Source organism: Papio anubis, unplaced genomic scaffold (genome assembly GCF_008728515.1).
Source record: "Papio anubis isolate 15944 unplaced genomic scaffold, Panubis1.0 scaffold52, whole genome shotgun sequence".
NCBI lineage: Eukaryota > Metazoa > Chordata > Mammalia > Primates > Cercopithecidae > Papio > Papio anubis.
The window spans coordinates 72,987-88,992 of NW_022165406.1; positions in this window are offsets into that span (position 1 = coordinate 72,987).

Below are 16,006 nucleotides of genomic sequence, written 5' to 3' on the forward strand. Positions count from 1 at the left end.
TGTGTGGCTAATGCCAAGACTTAACGCTCCAGAGTGCCTTGCACAGGGCCAAAGCTGCCTCTTCTGACACACAGAGAGTTCTACAGAAGAGCCCCCTTATAGACCACCAGCCACTGTGAGGACCTCATAAGCAAATGTAAGGGCAGGAAGAGATAGGACATGGTCTGGCAAAAACCTCAGCCTTCTCCCTAAGCTCTTCTGCCTTATGATGCTAATAGCGCAGACTCAAAACAGTTGGCTCAGTTCTCCAGCTAAATATTCATTTCTCCAGCTAAATATCCATTCCTTCAGTATTAACGCCATGTTAGGAAGCCATGTTAAGCCATTGCCTCAACTCGGCACTGCAGCTGAATACAATGAAATGCCAGAAATTAGGGTCTAGAATTTATTGTGGTACCAATTCTAATCCTGAATTCTCAAAGCAATATCTAGAAAGATATTGAATCAAGAGATTTTTTTTTTTAAATGAAGATCGTATATTGGAGGGAGAGGGGCAACTTCTATTTGGAATAACAAGCAGTTTCAGTGTCTTTGAATTCACCTTGAAAACCACACTATGGTATCCTTTGGAGTAGAAAGAATTCATGGTATTTGAAATTTCCAAGATTACTAGCGAGGGAAAAGTCTGAGAAACCTGAGAAAGTGGGGTTGCTTGAGAAGCAGTAAAGCTTCTTAATGAAGAAATGGAGATGCTATGAGCAGCTGCGTTGGACCAGATTCCAAGGTAGTGTCTTGTAAACTCTTTCAGTCACGATTGGGGCTGGATCATTCCGGACCGTCCTACTAAAGAGAAACCATTAAAAACCATTAATTCCTTCAGCTATCACAGTTGTTTGCTCACAGTCACTCATTCATAGGTGAGGAAACTGAGATCTCCCTAAGATCAAATAACTAACAGGTATGTTAAAAAGTTTCATTTGTTTATGTGTTACTACCAAGTGCCAAGTTTCTCCATGTAGTGCAAGGAAACAATTTCCATGCAACAGCTCGAGATACACAACTTGAGTTTGCCTGAAGCCCTGGCACTGTGAATTGCGGCTCCTTCAGATCTTGCAAGCTACCAGTGATTTGGCGGGGTGGGGAACTGGTTGGGAAACCTCCCAGGAAACCACAGCTCCTGCAAATGACTCAGTAGGTGGTTCTGACTTCTCTGAGTCAGAACCAAGCCCATGGCCCAGCCCCATGCCAAGACTCCCTGGCATTGTTGAGATGCTCTGAGCTTGGCTGGCATGTGATACTGAGGACCTCTGGTGTTTGACTGCAAAGGGATGAATGCTCTTTCTGATAAGGAACCAAGGAGTGTGGAACAGAAAAGCAGCTGAACTCTCTCGGTGGCCTGGCTCTCTCTCTTGCCCCCTCAATCCCTGAAGAGTGTTGATGGCTTGCTACATCAGATAACCATTGACTTAAAAGCTTACTCCTCTTCCTTACCCAGGAGTTTCCAGGTTGCCTCCCACAGTCATGAACTTGTAGATACAGAATGCTTAGTTCTAGTATTGATTCTGCTGCTTCCCAGGGCTGTGACCCTGAACAAGTCTCCTACTGTGGGCCTCAAGTATTACCCATCCCAATTTCATCAGCAGCCCAATTGTCCTCTAGTGCCATGATGATCACACTAATCTCCCAACCCAAATTCTCCACTGGCTCCTACTGCCTATGGAACCATGTCCAGACTTCTTAGCCTGGTATTCAAATCCCAATCTATCTTTTAAGCCTCAGCTTCCTCTATTATTCTCCCTATAGCCTACATTCTCAGCAAATTGGACCACTTACTCTCCCGAAATGCACTGTGCATTTCCCATCCCCTATGCCCTTGCAGTGGCCTTTTCTTGAGATGCCCTCTCCTTGCCTCTGGAAATTTTGCCTATGCTTCCACGTTCAGATCAAATGTGACCTCTTCCTCCAAGCAGCTTCCCCAGATCATCTCTTGTGAAGCCCCCTTGATCTCTCACATCACACTTTGTTGGTGCCTTCCTAGTGACACATAGAACACATTGTTCTGAATTGCAGGCATTTGTGTGGATGACTTCTCTCTCCTCCTGGATGGCATACTCCTAAAGGAGGAGGGCTGGGGGAGGATGTCTTATTCCCCTTTCAATTTCCCATCACGCCAGGGTATATAAATCTGTTCTAATGAACAAATGAATGAATCTAGAAAATCTAGATGGATGTTCTAAAATTATCTACAGCTGTGGTATTTCATACCAGAGGTGGCTGCACATCAGTAATAAAAACCAGCCCAGACACAAGCTTTTCATACGGGAAAAAGCAGAGGCACTGGTGCGATCCATTCTGTTGGCCTTGAAATGTCTTTGGGTGTGTGCACACAGACTCCCACAAACCAGATGCAGCATCTGCTTTTGAAGGGCCCAGAGAGGCTGGGCTCCCTCATTTCTCAATGTGATGAGAAGCGCATTGGAGTCTTGCAGCTGACAGTCGTTCTGGTAAAGAAACACCTACTTAGCATAGCCCCAGCTCCAGCTCCACACCACATGCATCAACAGGGGTGGGTCACAGTGCCCTCTTGGCAGTAAGCCAGGAGGAGATTTGAGGTTTGGTTTTGCTATGCTCAACAGGCAGTCCTGATCTACATTAACAAGGTTTCTGCTTCGTGTGACTAGCTAACAAGGAGACTACTGCCTGCCTCATGCAGGGAGACCTTTCCCAAAGCTTGGCACCTGCCCTATGCTGGCCCAGTGGAGGCCAAATGGGGGAGCAGAAAGGAAGACATTGCTGAAGTTCTCTTTTCCACTTTCCTTCAAGAGATTAGACCAGTATTCTCAAACTTTAGCAAGGGTCAGAGTCCTCTGGAGGGCTTGTAAAAAGAAAACACAAAAACACAGATTGCTGGGCCATAACTCCAGAGTATGTGACTTAGGAGCTCTGGGATAACTCTGGGATAAGGCCCAACAGTTTGCTTTTTTTTTTTTTTTTTTTTTTTGAGAGGAGGTCTCACTACGTGACCCAGGCTGGTCTTGAACTCCTGGCTTCAAGCAGTCCTCTTGCTTCAGCCTCCTGAGTTGCTGGGATTACAGGTGTGAGTCATCACACTGGCTCAAGAATTTGCATTTCAAACAAATCTCCAGGTGATGCTGATGTTGCCTGTCCGGGAGCCACACTTTGAGAACCACTGTATTGCCTACCCAAAGAAAGGCAAATGAAAGCCATCAAGCCATCACTGGCTGGACAAGAGGTGTGACTGTCTCCCTGCCTCCAGGCTCTGCTCCATTACAATCTATCCTCTACTTTGCCAAGAAAGCACCTTTCTAAAGCACACATCCACCTAAGCCATTGGCTGAATTGCCTGTTCCATGCCTATAAAATACAAACTCCACAGCCAAGCTTATGTGGACTAAGCCATTAACTGTGTGCCAAGCACTGTTCTAAAACCTCTACACATTATTAGCTCATTTAATCCACATAATTCTATGCAGTAGGTACTATTACTATCCCCATTTTAGAAATAATGAATCCCACAGGGGGCCCTCAGGAAATATTTTCTGAATGAATGAATAAAAAGATGCTCACAAGCATTTACACTGTGTACTACAGAGGACGATCTCCACGCCAAAGGAAACCATCAAAAAGTGAAGAATTGGCTTGCCAACCAGTCATTTGTTCCTGCACTACACCAAATAACCCGTTTGCCTGTAATTGGCTGGATATTCTGGCTTTGGGTAGACATCTCCTTGCTGGGAGAAAAGCCAGAGTTAATCCTTCACAAAGGGTTGTTTAATAATAACCAGCAACCGGAGGAGAGCAGAAAAGAACACAGTGATCCCACACAAGCTGAGGAAAATGGACTGTTCAAACTCACAGCATCCATGGTGCCAGTAAGGGCCCTTGGTGTGGCCTGAGGTTTCTTAATTTTTATTATAAAAATAGAACATGAATATGTCTGTCCTGATTATCACCACCAAATGCACCAGTGAAAACATCTATGGCTACACATTACTCTAATGCAACACTAATGCTTACATTGGAACCGAAAATCAGGTCATCGTCGACAGTCTATAAATGGACAGCCCTCTCCATCCATTACTTATTTATGTTTCCCGCCTTTTGCTTAACCAGCCTTGAGGCCCAAACAGACAAACACACCATACATAAAGTTACCAGTCCAGATAAATAAAACATCAGACTCAGATTGGTAGCTTCATCCTTCATTGCTTTGGAGGAGGTGGACTTCAACAGCCAGATGCTGCACAAATGATTGGCAAAGTGTGACCCTTTGAGACCGCAGCAGGAAAAGTCATTCCTAAGGTGTATATCTTCCCAAAAGTTAGCTTTGCCCTTTTTGGAGAACATTCTTGTTTACTGCAGACAGAAGACAATGATTGCAAAATAAGTTTGAGCCCAAATATCTTTGAGTTGGGCAAACTGAGACTGACATTGTTGAATTCATCACCAGTTGAGGTCCAAGGTTTCCCCATGAGGCCTGTCCTACAATTACTCAGCCTCAAGGCTCATCATGGTAATATTAGCCATGGGGAGGTCTGCACATTAACGAAACCAGCAGAGTCCCTGTGCAAAGTTCCAGCAGAAAAACAATGATGCTAGGACCCAATCCTATCTGATGGCCCAGAGGTATCTATGGCCCTGGGGGAAGCCCTTCTGGGTAAATGACTTGCCTTGCTCCTTACAGTCTTCCTTCTGTCTACTCACAGCAGCCCTCTCTTAGCTTGAACAAAGTAGGATGCTTTTACCTAGTTTTCAGCTTAGCCTTGTGCTAGGCAACCTGTGAAGTGGCTCTGATGGAGAGAGCCGGTGCAATTAGCAGCACAGGGCACATGTCCAGAAACAGCCTGGATGGAGAAACAGAGGGCACCCTAGAACACCTGTCAGAGCTTCAACCTCTGCTCAAAAGTCTCCACCTTCTTTGTCCACAGTAGCTACAGAAGTGAAGATGTGTGCCTCGGCATCCTCTCCATCACCATCACCACCGCCTAGCCCCCAAACAGGGATCACAGTAGTCTATCCACCCCTGAGAGCGACTGTGTGCAGCCACCAGCAAGGATGGTTCTGCCAGAGTGACGGGCACTGCCTGTGACCACACACTGGCAGCGGTCAAGAAACAAGCCCTTCTCCTCAACACTTCTTTTTTTCCTTTGTGCTGAGAATTAAGTACCTCTTAGCTAGTTAGAAAAATGAGCAGTTATTATTGATGAAATGTGTAAGACAGATGTTTTGTTAGGGGCAGAGGAGAAGATGGCAGAAATCTCCACTCGCTGAGGACTGTCTCTAAAACCACTCAAATCAAACCACTTCAACAAGTATACAGCACTGTGCTGAGGTAAGGGATGGTCATTAGATAAGAGAAGTATTAGATCTTATGCTCTGTGAAGGAAAGGGGTATGGGTCTTATACTTTTTTTATCCAGCGATAACAACTGCAAACATTTACTTAACGTGTGCTGGGCACCGTGTGGAGTGCTTTATGTTGGATTATCTCATTTCATCCTCACAGTTTTATGAGGAATATACCCTTATTACCAACCCATTTAATGGATGAGGAAACTGAGGCACACAGTGGGCAAGTGGCAAAGCCAAAGTTAGAACCCAAAAGTCTGACACCAAAACTCAGACTGCCCCCTGTGCCACAGAACCTTTCATGGAGCTCAGTGAGAACTCTAGAACCAGTGTAGGCACTCTCTGAATTCTTCTAGATAGCACCGAGCTGGAGTCTGGTTGTTGTTTAAGAGTATTTACTGTCTGGGTGATTATTCTGGCTCATTTCATAAGGCTTTTATCTTGGTGAGGAAGCACTCACCCTCTTCCAGTTGGAAAGCCAAGGTTTTTCCAACCTTGGGAAAATCCTGCCTCATTATGCCATGAGTTACCAAACAGCACAGGAAAATATTATCGCAGATTTCCTGAAACTGGGTGAGATCATTCAGTTCAAAGCCTGGATAATTCTGTTTTACATGCATTGAGGGCAGAAAAATGTAAGATCAGTCCTTAGAGCTCATTCTCGTGGGTGATTCCACCAATTTCCCAGACTCCAACTTGGGTCTTCCCAGTAGTGTCTGGTCCCACCACAGACAGTAAGGTGCAGTGGAGGGAGTTCTGAACCAGAAGCCCTGGTTCAAGTTTCAGCTCCAACTACTGTTACAATTTGTGTGACCTTGAACAAATCACCCAGCTACTCTGGCCATCTAATATTATCAGGCAAGTGGGGGTGCTGATATTTGTGATAATGTTACATAAGCTTGCCTACCTCAGAGGCTCATAATTAGGACCAATGAAGACCCTATATGTGAAAACACAGGTTAATATAGATCACAACAACAGTGATAACAGCTAACATTTCTTTTCTTTTTTCGCTTATTACGTGCCAGGAACCTCATGAGGTGGATCATATTATCTGCATTTGCTGGTGAGGAAGAGGAACGAAAGACTCACAGAAATAAAATTAGCAGAAGTAGAATTTGAACCTAGATTTCTAGGTTCAATAGAAGTTTCTCTAGCTTGTGCACACGAGCTAACATTGCCCTCAAGGGAGTGAAAATTGATTTTTGAGGACAAAAAAGTTGCTGTTTTTATATACAAAGTACAGATGTACACGTTGTACATAAACAAACACATAGTGTATCTGTATCTGTGGTATTACAATCTAATGGGGAGAGTGATTAGAAAAAACAATGTCTAAAACAGGTCTGTAGGAGGCAATAATGAAGACAAATTTGAGAAATACTTGTCTATCTTCACTCTATCATTCCATTTCCCGTAATTAATAAAAATGATCATTATTACCATGACAATTAAGTTTCTGCAGTGGAAGGTTGCATGCTGTATTCGAATACAGTCCCTGTGAAGGTGGTGGCCAGTTTAGTTGCCACGGTAGATGATCTAGCTTAGAGGTTGTGTGCAAAGAATTCAAATATCTTCACATTTAAATTCTAAAGGGTAAAACTTCTGCCAATCAAACTTAAAAGGTAATGTGTCATTAATGCTACTCACTCTACACCCCAGATACAGGTACATGTTTAGAGCAATTTACACAAACTAGAGGAGGGAAACACTCACTTAAACATTTTCAATAAGAAGGAGGTAAGGAGGATAGCTTGAGGCCAGGAGTTCGAGACCAGCCTAGGCAACATAGTGAGACCCCATCTCAAAAAAAGTTTTTTTTTTAATCCTGGGAAAAATAAAAATGGTAATTGGTGCATTTAGAACATTAATACAAATCTGCCTAGATCTGCCACTGGGGATACAGATTGCCTCTTTTCTTTTGGCTACTGAAAAAAAACTGAGATTTATGTGTAACTTCCAAGTAATATCGGTGAATTAAATAAAAAGGTACTGGCCCATGCCCTGCTTCTTAAACAAATCAGGCTTCTTCATGCAACCTGCTTCCAGAAACGTGTTAAAGTCCTGTCACCAGCGATGGCTCCATCAAAGTTATTTGCTCAGGCCATTGCTCGCTGGTGCATTTCAACTTGCTATGTCCTGCAGCCATCTTCCTCTCTCCGACCTCTTCCCTCGGCATCGCAGCTCCTGACCTCCACCTGGGCCTTCTCACTCCCACTTTCCACTTTGCCCTTAGCGCTCCCTCGGAGACTTCTTGTCATTCCAGTCATGGATTCACTCACTCACTCACTCACTCACTCACTCACTCATTCATTCATTCCATTCACTGTATTATATTCAACAAACTGTGACCTTGTTCCCACCATGAACCACACATTCTTTCAGCATGGTAGCCCTGCCTCTCGGGTCTGAGAGGTCCAACCGTCTGGGCCAGCCTTGTCCCGATTCTCTACTGGACAAAGGGGGCCGGAGAGGAGGGGCTCGCAGTCATCAGAGACTTCATTTTGTACAAATTGCCTCTGAGGTGTTCTTCTGACTGGAGCACGGCAGGGACGCACGTGCTCACTTGCAACTCCGGGCCAGGCTGGTCCTGAGGTACCCGTGATAATCAATCCAGTTGCCACAGTGGCCGTAAGTGTTCATTTACCACTCTGCGACCTGGAGCAATAATATATTACGCCTTTCGCAGAGGAAGCCGTGCCAGCCTCAGCACAGGGCCGCCGTGTCGGCCATCAGTCACCACTCCCCTTCACAACCTTTTGTTCCCCGCTCATTATGGTGAATTATAACGGGGGACAGCACATTTTTCAGGAGAGTTTCTCCTGTTAAGTCTGAGAGCTAACTCTTCCCGGGTTGTTCCAAGTTGGCTGTGCTAGCCCTGTGCCCCCGCAATGTTGAAGCATGGGACAGTGCCGTTCACTGGATTTCCCTCTTTCCCCTCCTCTTGCACTTAGAATGGCTGAAAAGCAGGGTGTGTGCACATGTCTACAAGGCAAGATAAAAAACCACTCCAGTGTATTTACTATAAATATTGGATACTGCATTTTGTTGCACTCTGTCATGTCCTCCAAGGCCTGTCCTGGAGGTAAATTACATTACAGCACACTAAATAGGCCATCATGTCAGCTTTGGGCCTTGGCATTGCTACTTCAAGATGAGTAGATCACTTCCAAAGTCACGGATGGGAGGATCAGGGGCCAACACCTCCAACCCTATCAGCATTTTTTGAAAATGTTTCACTATAACAGTGAACATTCTTAGAACAGTGAACATTCTAAGATCCTATAGAGGCTGGGTCACAAGATTAGATCACTAAAGGAAATTAAAAACTGTTGGCTAACATGATTTCCAATAGCCCCAAACCAGAAACAACCTCAAAGGCCATCAACTGGTGATGAACAAACAAACTGTACATCCATACGATGGAATACTATTCCAATAATAAAAAGAAATTAAATATTAATACATGCAACGACATGGATAAATCTCAAAAATATTTGCTAGGTGAAAAAAGTTGAACAAAAAAGACTATGTATTATATTATCGTATTTAGATAAAATTCTAGAAAAGGCAAAATGCAGACACACAAAGCCAATCTGCTGGAAGCCAGACACCAGGTTGTAGGGGGAAGGGATTGAGAGCCAAGAACCCAAGGGAGCATTTTAGGGTGAGGGAACTGTCCTATGTATTGTTTCTGATGGTGGTTATGATTATAAACAATAACCAAAATTCACCTAACTGTATCCTTATAACTGGTGGATTATATTGTATGTAAATAATATTGTAGTCAGCCTGTAATCCCAGCACTTTGGGAGGCCAAGGCAGATGGATCACGAGGTCAGAAGATTGAGACCATCCTGGACAACATGGTGAAACCCCATCTTTACTAAAATACAAAAAAATTAGTCAGGCATGGTGGCGCGTGCCTGTAGTCCCAGCTACTCGGGAGGCTGAGGCAGGGGAATCGCTTGAACTCAGGAGGCGGAGCTTGCAGTGAGCCAAGTTCGTGCCACTGCACTCCAGCCTGGTGACAGAGCAAGACTCCGTCTCTAAATAAATAAATAAATAAATAATAATATTGTAGTCAGTGGAAGAAAAGGAAAACAAATGTTGACTAAGGAGAATGGCCATGATTTTTCTCCTATGTGATAGTAGACCTGCAAAAGAGAAGTGGTATTGTATAGAAAAACAAGTTATACTCATTAGACAAAAATGAATGAGCCAACATTGTGAACCTAAGCTTGGAGACACCAAACACTTCATCATTTTTATGACATGGTGATAAGCTGTTACATACACCACCCGGAATGGAAGAGCCTTGTCAGTTTCCCTTCAACCTCTGGTTAATTCAAGCTGGGTCTAAAAGGCACTAAATTGAGTGTGGTTTCACTTCCTTGGACTTCACGTTCCTTGTCCTTGAAGTGGAAGGGTTGGAGGAAATGGTTGTTAAAGCTTCAAAATGATACAACTGTGCCAGTCTTTGCTCAACTCCAAGCTCTTTAATGTGTTGGCAACTTATGATTCCATTTAGCTGTTAGGATCCCAGGGCCAAATCTGACTTGTCCCAATGTCATTGTTCTCCAGAATGGGGTGAAGGGGCCTAAGATGCTTGGAGGAAAGTCTACCAGTGCCATGGTGAACAGTGGGCCCTCCCAATGAGACAGCCTCGGGCTGAGTTCCCTGTCTGGACACAGCAGCCAGTTTCTCTGATGCTTTCACCCAGAGGTGTTCTTGGAAGATCTCCAGTGTGCTTTATTTTTAGTTCCTTGGTGAGTGCTCACTTTGTATTCTAAGAAAACTTTTAGACCTCAAGACGAGGAATTTTTGATCTCACTTTTTTATGCAATTATGAGTCATTCCACACGTTAGCATTAGCAACCCAAGACCTCCCTCTCCTCACTGATCTATCTTTTTCATCTCTTCAAAGATCCTGGAGGTAAGGAAGGGTTTTAAATGTTTGCCCTTGAAAAGAAAAGATGTGCAAACCGGAAACTGGTGACTAGCACTGCTGTTGTTACCAAGGAATGGTTTTTAAAAGCAGACCTTTTACGAAGATAATTATTCATCTCTGCATTACCCACCAGTCCAGTGAGCAGGCAAATCTCCTATGCAAAAAATCTGCTAAGTCTTCAAGCAAACCCACCTTTCCTAAAGGACTGAATTAAAACTTTATGCATAATATCTTGAGAAGATTCCTCCTAATTTTTTGAAAATACGGAATTTTTTTTTCATGTGATAGATCTGGCTGAAAACTAAAATATCAGTAAAAGCCATAGCTAATCATAAACATAACCATTTATGGAGCCCTTACATAATGGTCAGCTGCTCTGCATGCAGTAGATCTTTCAGACCTTACAACTAGATGTGGAAACTGAGTCTTAGTGAGTTCATGTCTCAAGGCCAAGGCTGCCTAGCCTGTAAACAGCAGAGCTGGGATATACACCCATATCAGACCAAATCCCCAATCAGTGCTCTTCCCCCTACTGCTTATTGTCAAATTCCAGAACCAGGTTTCTGTTTACATTTCCATTCATAAGGCAAATTATGTGTGTTAAGCAAGATGTTTGGTAATTATTTGTCCGTGGATAAAAAGGTGTATGTTTAGGTTTCTTGTATCTTATACTTTGCTTCACATTAGGGATGTAGCCTCAGGCATACGTTCATGTGAGCAGTGACCTGTAATCAGTTTATAAGATTATCACTTAAAAGAATTTTCCTGTTCCTGATGATACTTAGAGATTGGCTGTTAGAACGCCGTGTGAACGTTATGTGCATATACATACAAACATGTTTTCTCTTTATCCTTGATCTTCCTATCCCCCTTCAAAACAAACACCGTCTTTAATCTTTAGGTTTATGTGTAAAAGTGATAATACAGACATACCCTGGGATGGGGGTGGGGAGGACACAGGAAACTGGGCATAAGGAGAGATAATAAGACACAATTCCAAGGCTGGCCTTTGCTGGCCTTACACATTCTGGAACAAATAAAGCTAACAATATTATCAAGCCCACGAAGCCCTGTTAGAGTTGAAATTGCAGCTCATTGAAGGTCAAATTTATTAGATTTTCTTTTCTGCCTTTGTAGAATCGTTGAATAACAACTTCCTATTTTTAGCATGAACTCTCCTTTGTAATTGCTTCACCCAAATCAAGAAAGCTGGAGTCAGGGTACCTGTATCCATCTTTGCTGGCATCATGTTCTAAATCAAGCCCAAGTAGCTATGCATAGCAGCATCTTCTTATTTTGAGACTTGGCCCTTCAACTAGTGGTTTAGAAAGAAAGGTGACTTTGCTAGGATGTTGGGGCGAAAACCAGGGTACTGAGGAAGACTGCAAGGTTCTGCAGGACATTTTAAAAGTACATAGTCAGGTATGGGGTTTAACCTCTCACATGTCTCTCTTAATTTTTTTTTTTTTCACTTTTAAAGTTAGCTTAGGAATGTCAATTCTGATTCTATTCAATCTTGTTCTGGCTCTTGTAGTCACTCTTCTGAGGCACTCTTGTTCTTTGCTGTAATCAAGGTCATACTTAAAAAGAGATGTTATTTCTTGATCAGGGTTTCGAGAGGATCACATTTTCAATGTGAAGGTTCAGCCACAGTTTTACAGGACTGTACTAATGAGAATAAGACAGAAGGTCTTGGCGCAGTGTGGACCCGTATTCAGTTCTATTCTCCAAGGATGACATCTTTAACCTCAGCCAGCTATTTTGCAAAAGTGAGTAATGGGTCAGCTGGGCACGGTGGTTCATGCCTATAATCCCAACATTTTGGGAGGCCAAGGTGGGCGGATTGCCTGAGCTCAGGAGTTCAAGATCAGCCTGGGCAACACGGTGAAACCCCATCTCTGCTAACATACGAAAAAATTAGCCGGGTGTGATAGCATGTGCCTGTAATCCCAGCTACTCGGGAGGCTAAGGCAGGAGAATCGCTTGAACCCGGGAGGCGGAGGCTGCAGTGAGCCAAGATCACGCCACTGCACTCCAGTATGAGCAACAGAGCCAGACTCCATCTCCAAAAAAAAAAAAAAAAAAAAAGGAAGTGAGTAATGGGTCAAAGGGGACCAGATGAGAGCATAAGTGAGCATAAATCTATCACTTCTATTAGCTAAACAAACCATAAAATGGAGTGCTTTTGCCATAGTCAGTCAGTCGTCCATTACCACGACAGGAAACATCACACATATGCTCTCATATGAGTTGTCCATCTGTCAAAGAATTTGTATAAACCGAAGAACAGTAACATGCACTGAACGTGAAAAGCACCTGGGGAGTTTTAAAAATTCCTGAGGCCCAGGCCACCCTGGTCCCACCTGGCAAGTCTGATGTAACTGGTCTGAGATGGAGCATGGGCATCAGTATAATTTAAAAGCCCCAGGAAGATCCTTCAGTGCAACTAGAGCTAGAACCACTGGTCTAGACCCAGTCGGCCACAGTGAACACTGTACTAAGGGCCAGGGACTTTGCACAAACTGCCTTAATGGGTGCAGTTCCAGGTGGTAAAAACCCAGAAAACTGTATACAATAAGCAGCACAGGGCAAGGTGCGGTGCCTCAAGCCTGTAATCCCAGCACTTGGGGAGGCTAAGGCAAGTGGACCACCTGAGCTCAGGAGTTCAAGACCAGCTTGGGCAACACGGTGAAACCCCATCTCTACCAAAAATACAAAAAATAAACAACTGGCCAGGTGTGGTGGCAAGAATCTGTGATCTCAGCTACTTGGGAGGCTGAGGTGAGAGGATTACTTGAGCCCGAGGGGCAGAGGTTGCAGTGAGCTGAGATCACACCATTGTACCCCCCCCAAAAAAAAGGCAGCCTGATGCTTCCCATATTCCCAGAGGGCAATAAACCATTTCCAATAATCGTCCCTGTAGAAGGATAGAAAATGTCAGCAACAAGACTGACACTTAAAACGGCACCCCAGACCCCTGTGGTTGAGATGCTGCACGCCCAGCATGGTCTGACTTCCCACTGACTGACCTAGGCATAGACCAGGTGGAGGATGCAGACATAACAAGGTTTCCACAGGGTCCATGGCTCGGAGATATAACAGATGCCCGATAGGAGCAAAATGAAAGACCGAAACAAAACCAAACAGGCCACTTTGGTTTTAGAGCAGAAAAAGCTAGGAGCTGATTGGCTTAAGAGCAGAGAGGAGGAAGGCTATGGTTTAATATACCCAGCAAATCCAGCAATATGGGGCTGGACAACCCCATATAGACAACCTATAAAATATAATTTCCCTCCCCACCCTCTCTCTGAAAATCCAAACTCATGATCACATAAACTGCACAACTCATGGGAAAGAACAGGAACTCTCATCTCTCTTTTTAAAGGAAAATATGTATTCCAAGGTTCCTGTTGGCATGAGCTGGGCATGACAGGGCTGGTATCTCGGGGGACGAGGCACAATGCTGGCTTCTTGCATGGAGGCAGGTGGTGCCAACTGGCCAGCACGCCAGGTTGGCTCTCTTCCGGGACACAGTGGCTTGCCTGAGCTCCTGTCAGGGGAACGTTGTTATATCGTGGCTGCTGCAGACAAGAAGATGACGGAAAGGATAAGGCTCTCTAGGCTACAACTACTGAGAACAGTGCTTGTTAGAAAAAATACTTTTCACCATTAGGGGAGGAAAACGGCTCTTTCTCCAAATTCCTCCCATTTGCTCTCCCTCCCCGCCATGCACAACAATATGTTCTATTCAGAAGTAGTGTTAGAAATAAAGGATTGTAGACAAAACTGTATTTTGGAAAAGGGAAAATAACTGGTTCACTCAAGGGGCACTTTTTTGGCAAACCCAAGGCAACTCACATTGGTACATACGCTTGTCTATCACACTGCACATGATGAGACCTGAAATCGAGATGTCACTTCTGTTTGCGGGAAAGCCAGGATCACTCAATTGGCCAGAAGAGCCAGAAGCCAGCCAGCCTATCAACCTAGTTTTTAATCTATGAGGCAGAATCTATTCCCTGACTTTTCCACCCAGGTGATGATGCTCATAAGTTCTTCCAACAGCTGGGCAGACTGACGAGTCAGGAATGCAGCAGGTTCCCCACCCTGAGTTCAGGCTGGGCTCACTCTAGGACTCAGGCAGGTTATATGCAGGAGAAACCAAGGAACCTCCAGGAGGAAGATGCATTCCGAGGGGAGAGTGAAGCCAAGTGCACCTTTCTGAATCAAAGATAATGAGCCAGGATCAGAGGGTGTGCTGAGGGTGATTCTGCACAGCATCCCCCACCCCGACTGTCCTATGTCCCATGGGAGAGCAGCTGCAATTGCATGGATGAATAAAACCAAAACGGAACAAAAAAGGGTCATTTTCCAGAAGTCATGGGTAGCACCTGGCTAGCACAAAGTGCGGTCTTGGGTGCTGTGCTGCCTGCAGCCTCAGCAGTGGGAGATGGTACCTAAACAAGGTATTGGGAAGAGTTGCAGCAGTAATGGCATCATTAACAGGCAGGGCATGGGGCCTTGAGGTCTCGGGGGCAGCTATTTGTGGGCATCAGAAGTGGCATTAGTGCTATCCACAGACAACAACACCGCACCTATGACCACCTGTGGGCATCTATAGTGTGGATGATGCCTTGATGATTTCCGTGGATGTCATGGCTAAGCCATTGTTTTTGGCAATCTGCAGCTTCTGAAGATGTTACTGAGAGCCACAAAGAAAGCGAAGACAGCTAAGACAACCAGGTCACGTGAGACATGCCCAAGATGCCCAGACTGCTTAAAAGGCATTTGGGAAAGGGAGCATTTAAAGTTCTTTCCAGAGGATGGATGGGGACAAAACTACCTGGAGAGGCTATTTTTTCCTCCCAGGCAAATATGACTCAAAAAAAAAAAAAAAAAAAAAATCACAGGTGTTAAAGAAGAAAAATAAAATGGGATGAAAAAATGTCTCTGCTTTTTCTGGTGATGCAAATACAAGGCATCATCCATTTAAAAGAAACAAATCCACTTTTTCTTTCCACTCCAAAATGCCAACATTTACAAATGAGTTATAGGAGTCACTTCTGGAAGGCAAAATACTCTCCATGGTTCATTTCCTCAGTCATTCAACAAATAGTAACTAAAAATAGACGAAGTTCCCAGCTAGTGCAAATGTCTGCCAGGGATAAATAACAACAAAAACAACAATATATAATTTATGCCAGACTTTTTTACATGAGCAACCTCATCTAACGCTTATGACCCTACTGTGACAAGTACTATTTTCTCCTGGTTTAAAGATGAGAAAACTGAGGGTTAGACAAGTTATGTGACTTGGTGAAGATAATACAAATATTAAGGGAAAGAACCAGGTCACACATTTGGATCTTCCAATTCTAGCCTTAGATTCTTCCCATCTCCCACAACAAATATAAGATACGGCCCTATTCTCTGCTTTCAAGAAACAGACACAAACCCATTACAGAACTAGAAACTAGAACCTGTCTCTATTCTCTCCTGGTTCTAAAGGATGGATGCAGAAGAGACTGACACCATAGTTCAGGCAGCAGAGGAATCAATGAAAGCTGGAATTGTCAAGCAGTTGTTCCAGAGTAGGAGAGATATAAGGCTCTGAACACGCAAACAGGAAACAGGCAGAGTTAAGTAGAAGTATATTCTGAGCAGTGGACAAGATGAAGAAATATAAGCTTTCTTTCTAACCTGCGCTGGAGTGATGAGATACAGCATAGTAGTGGTGTCCAGTCCT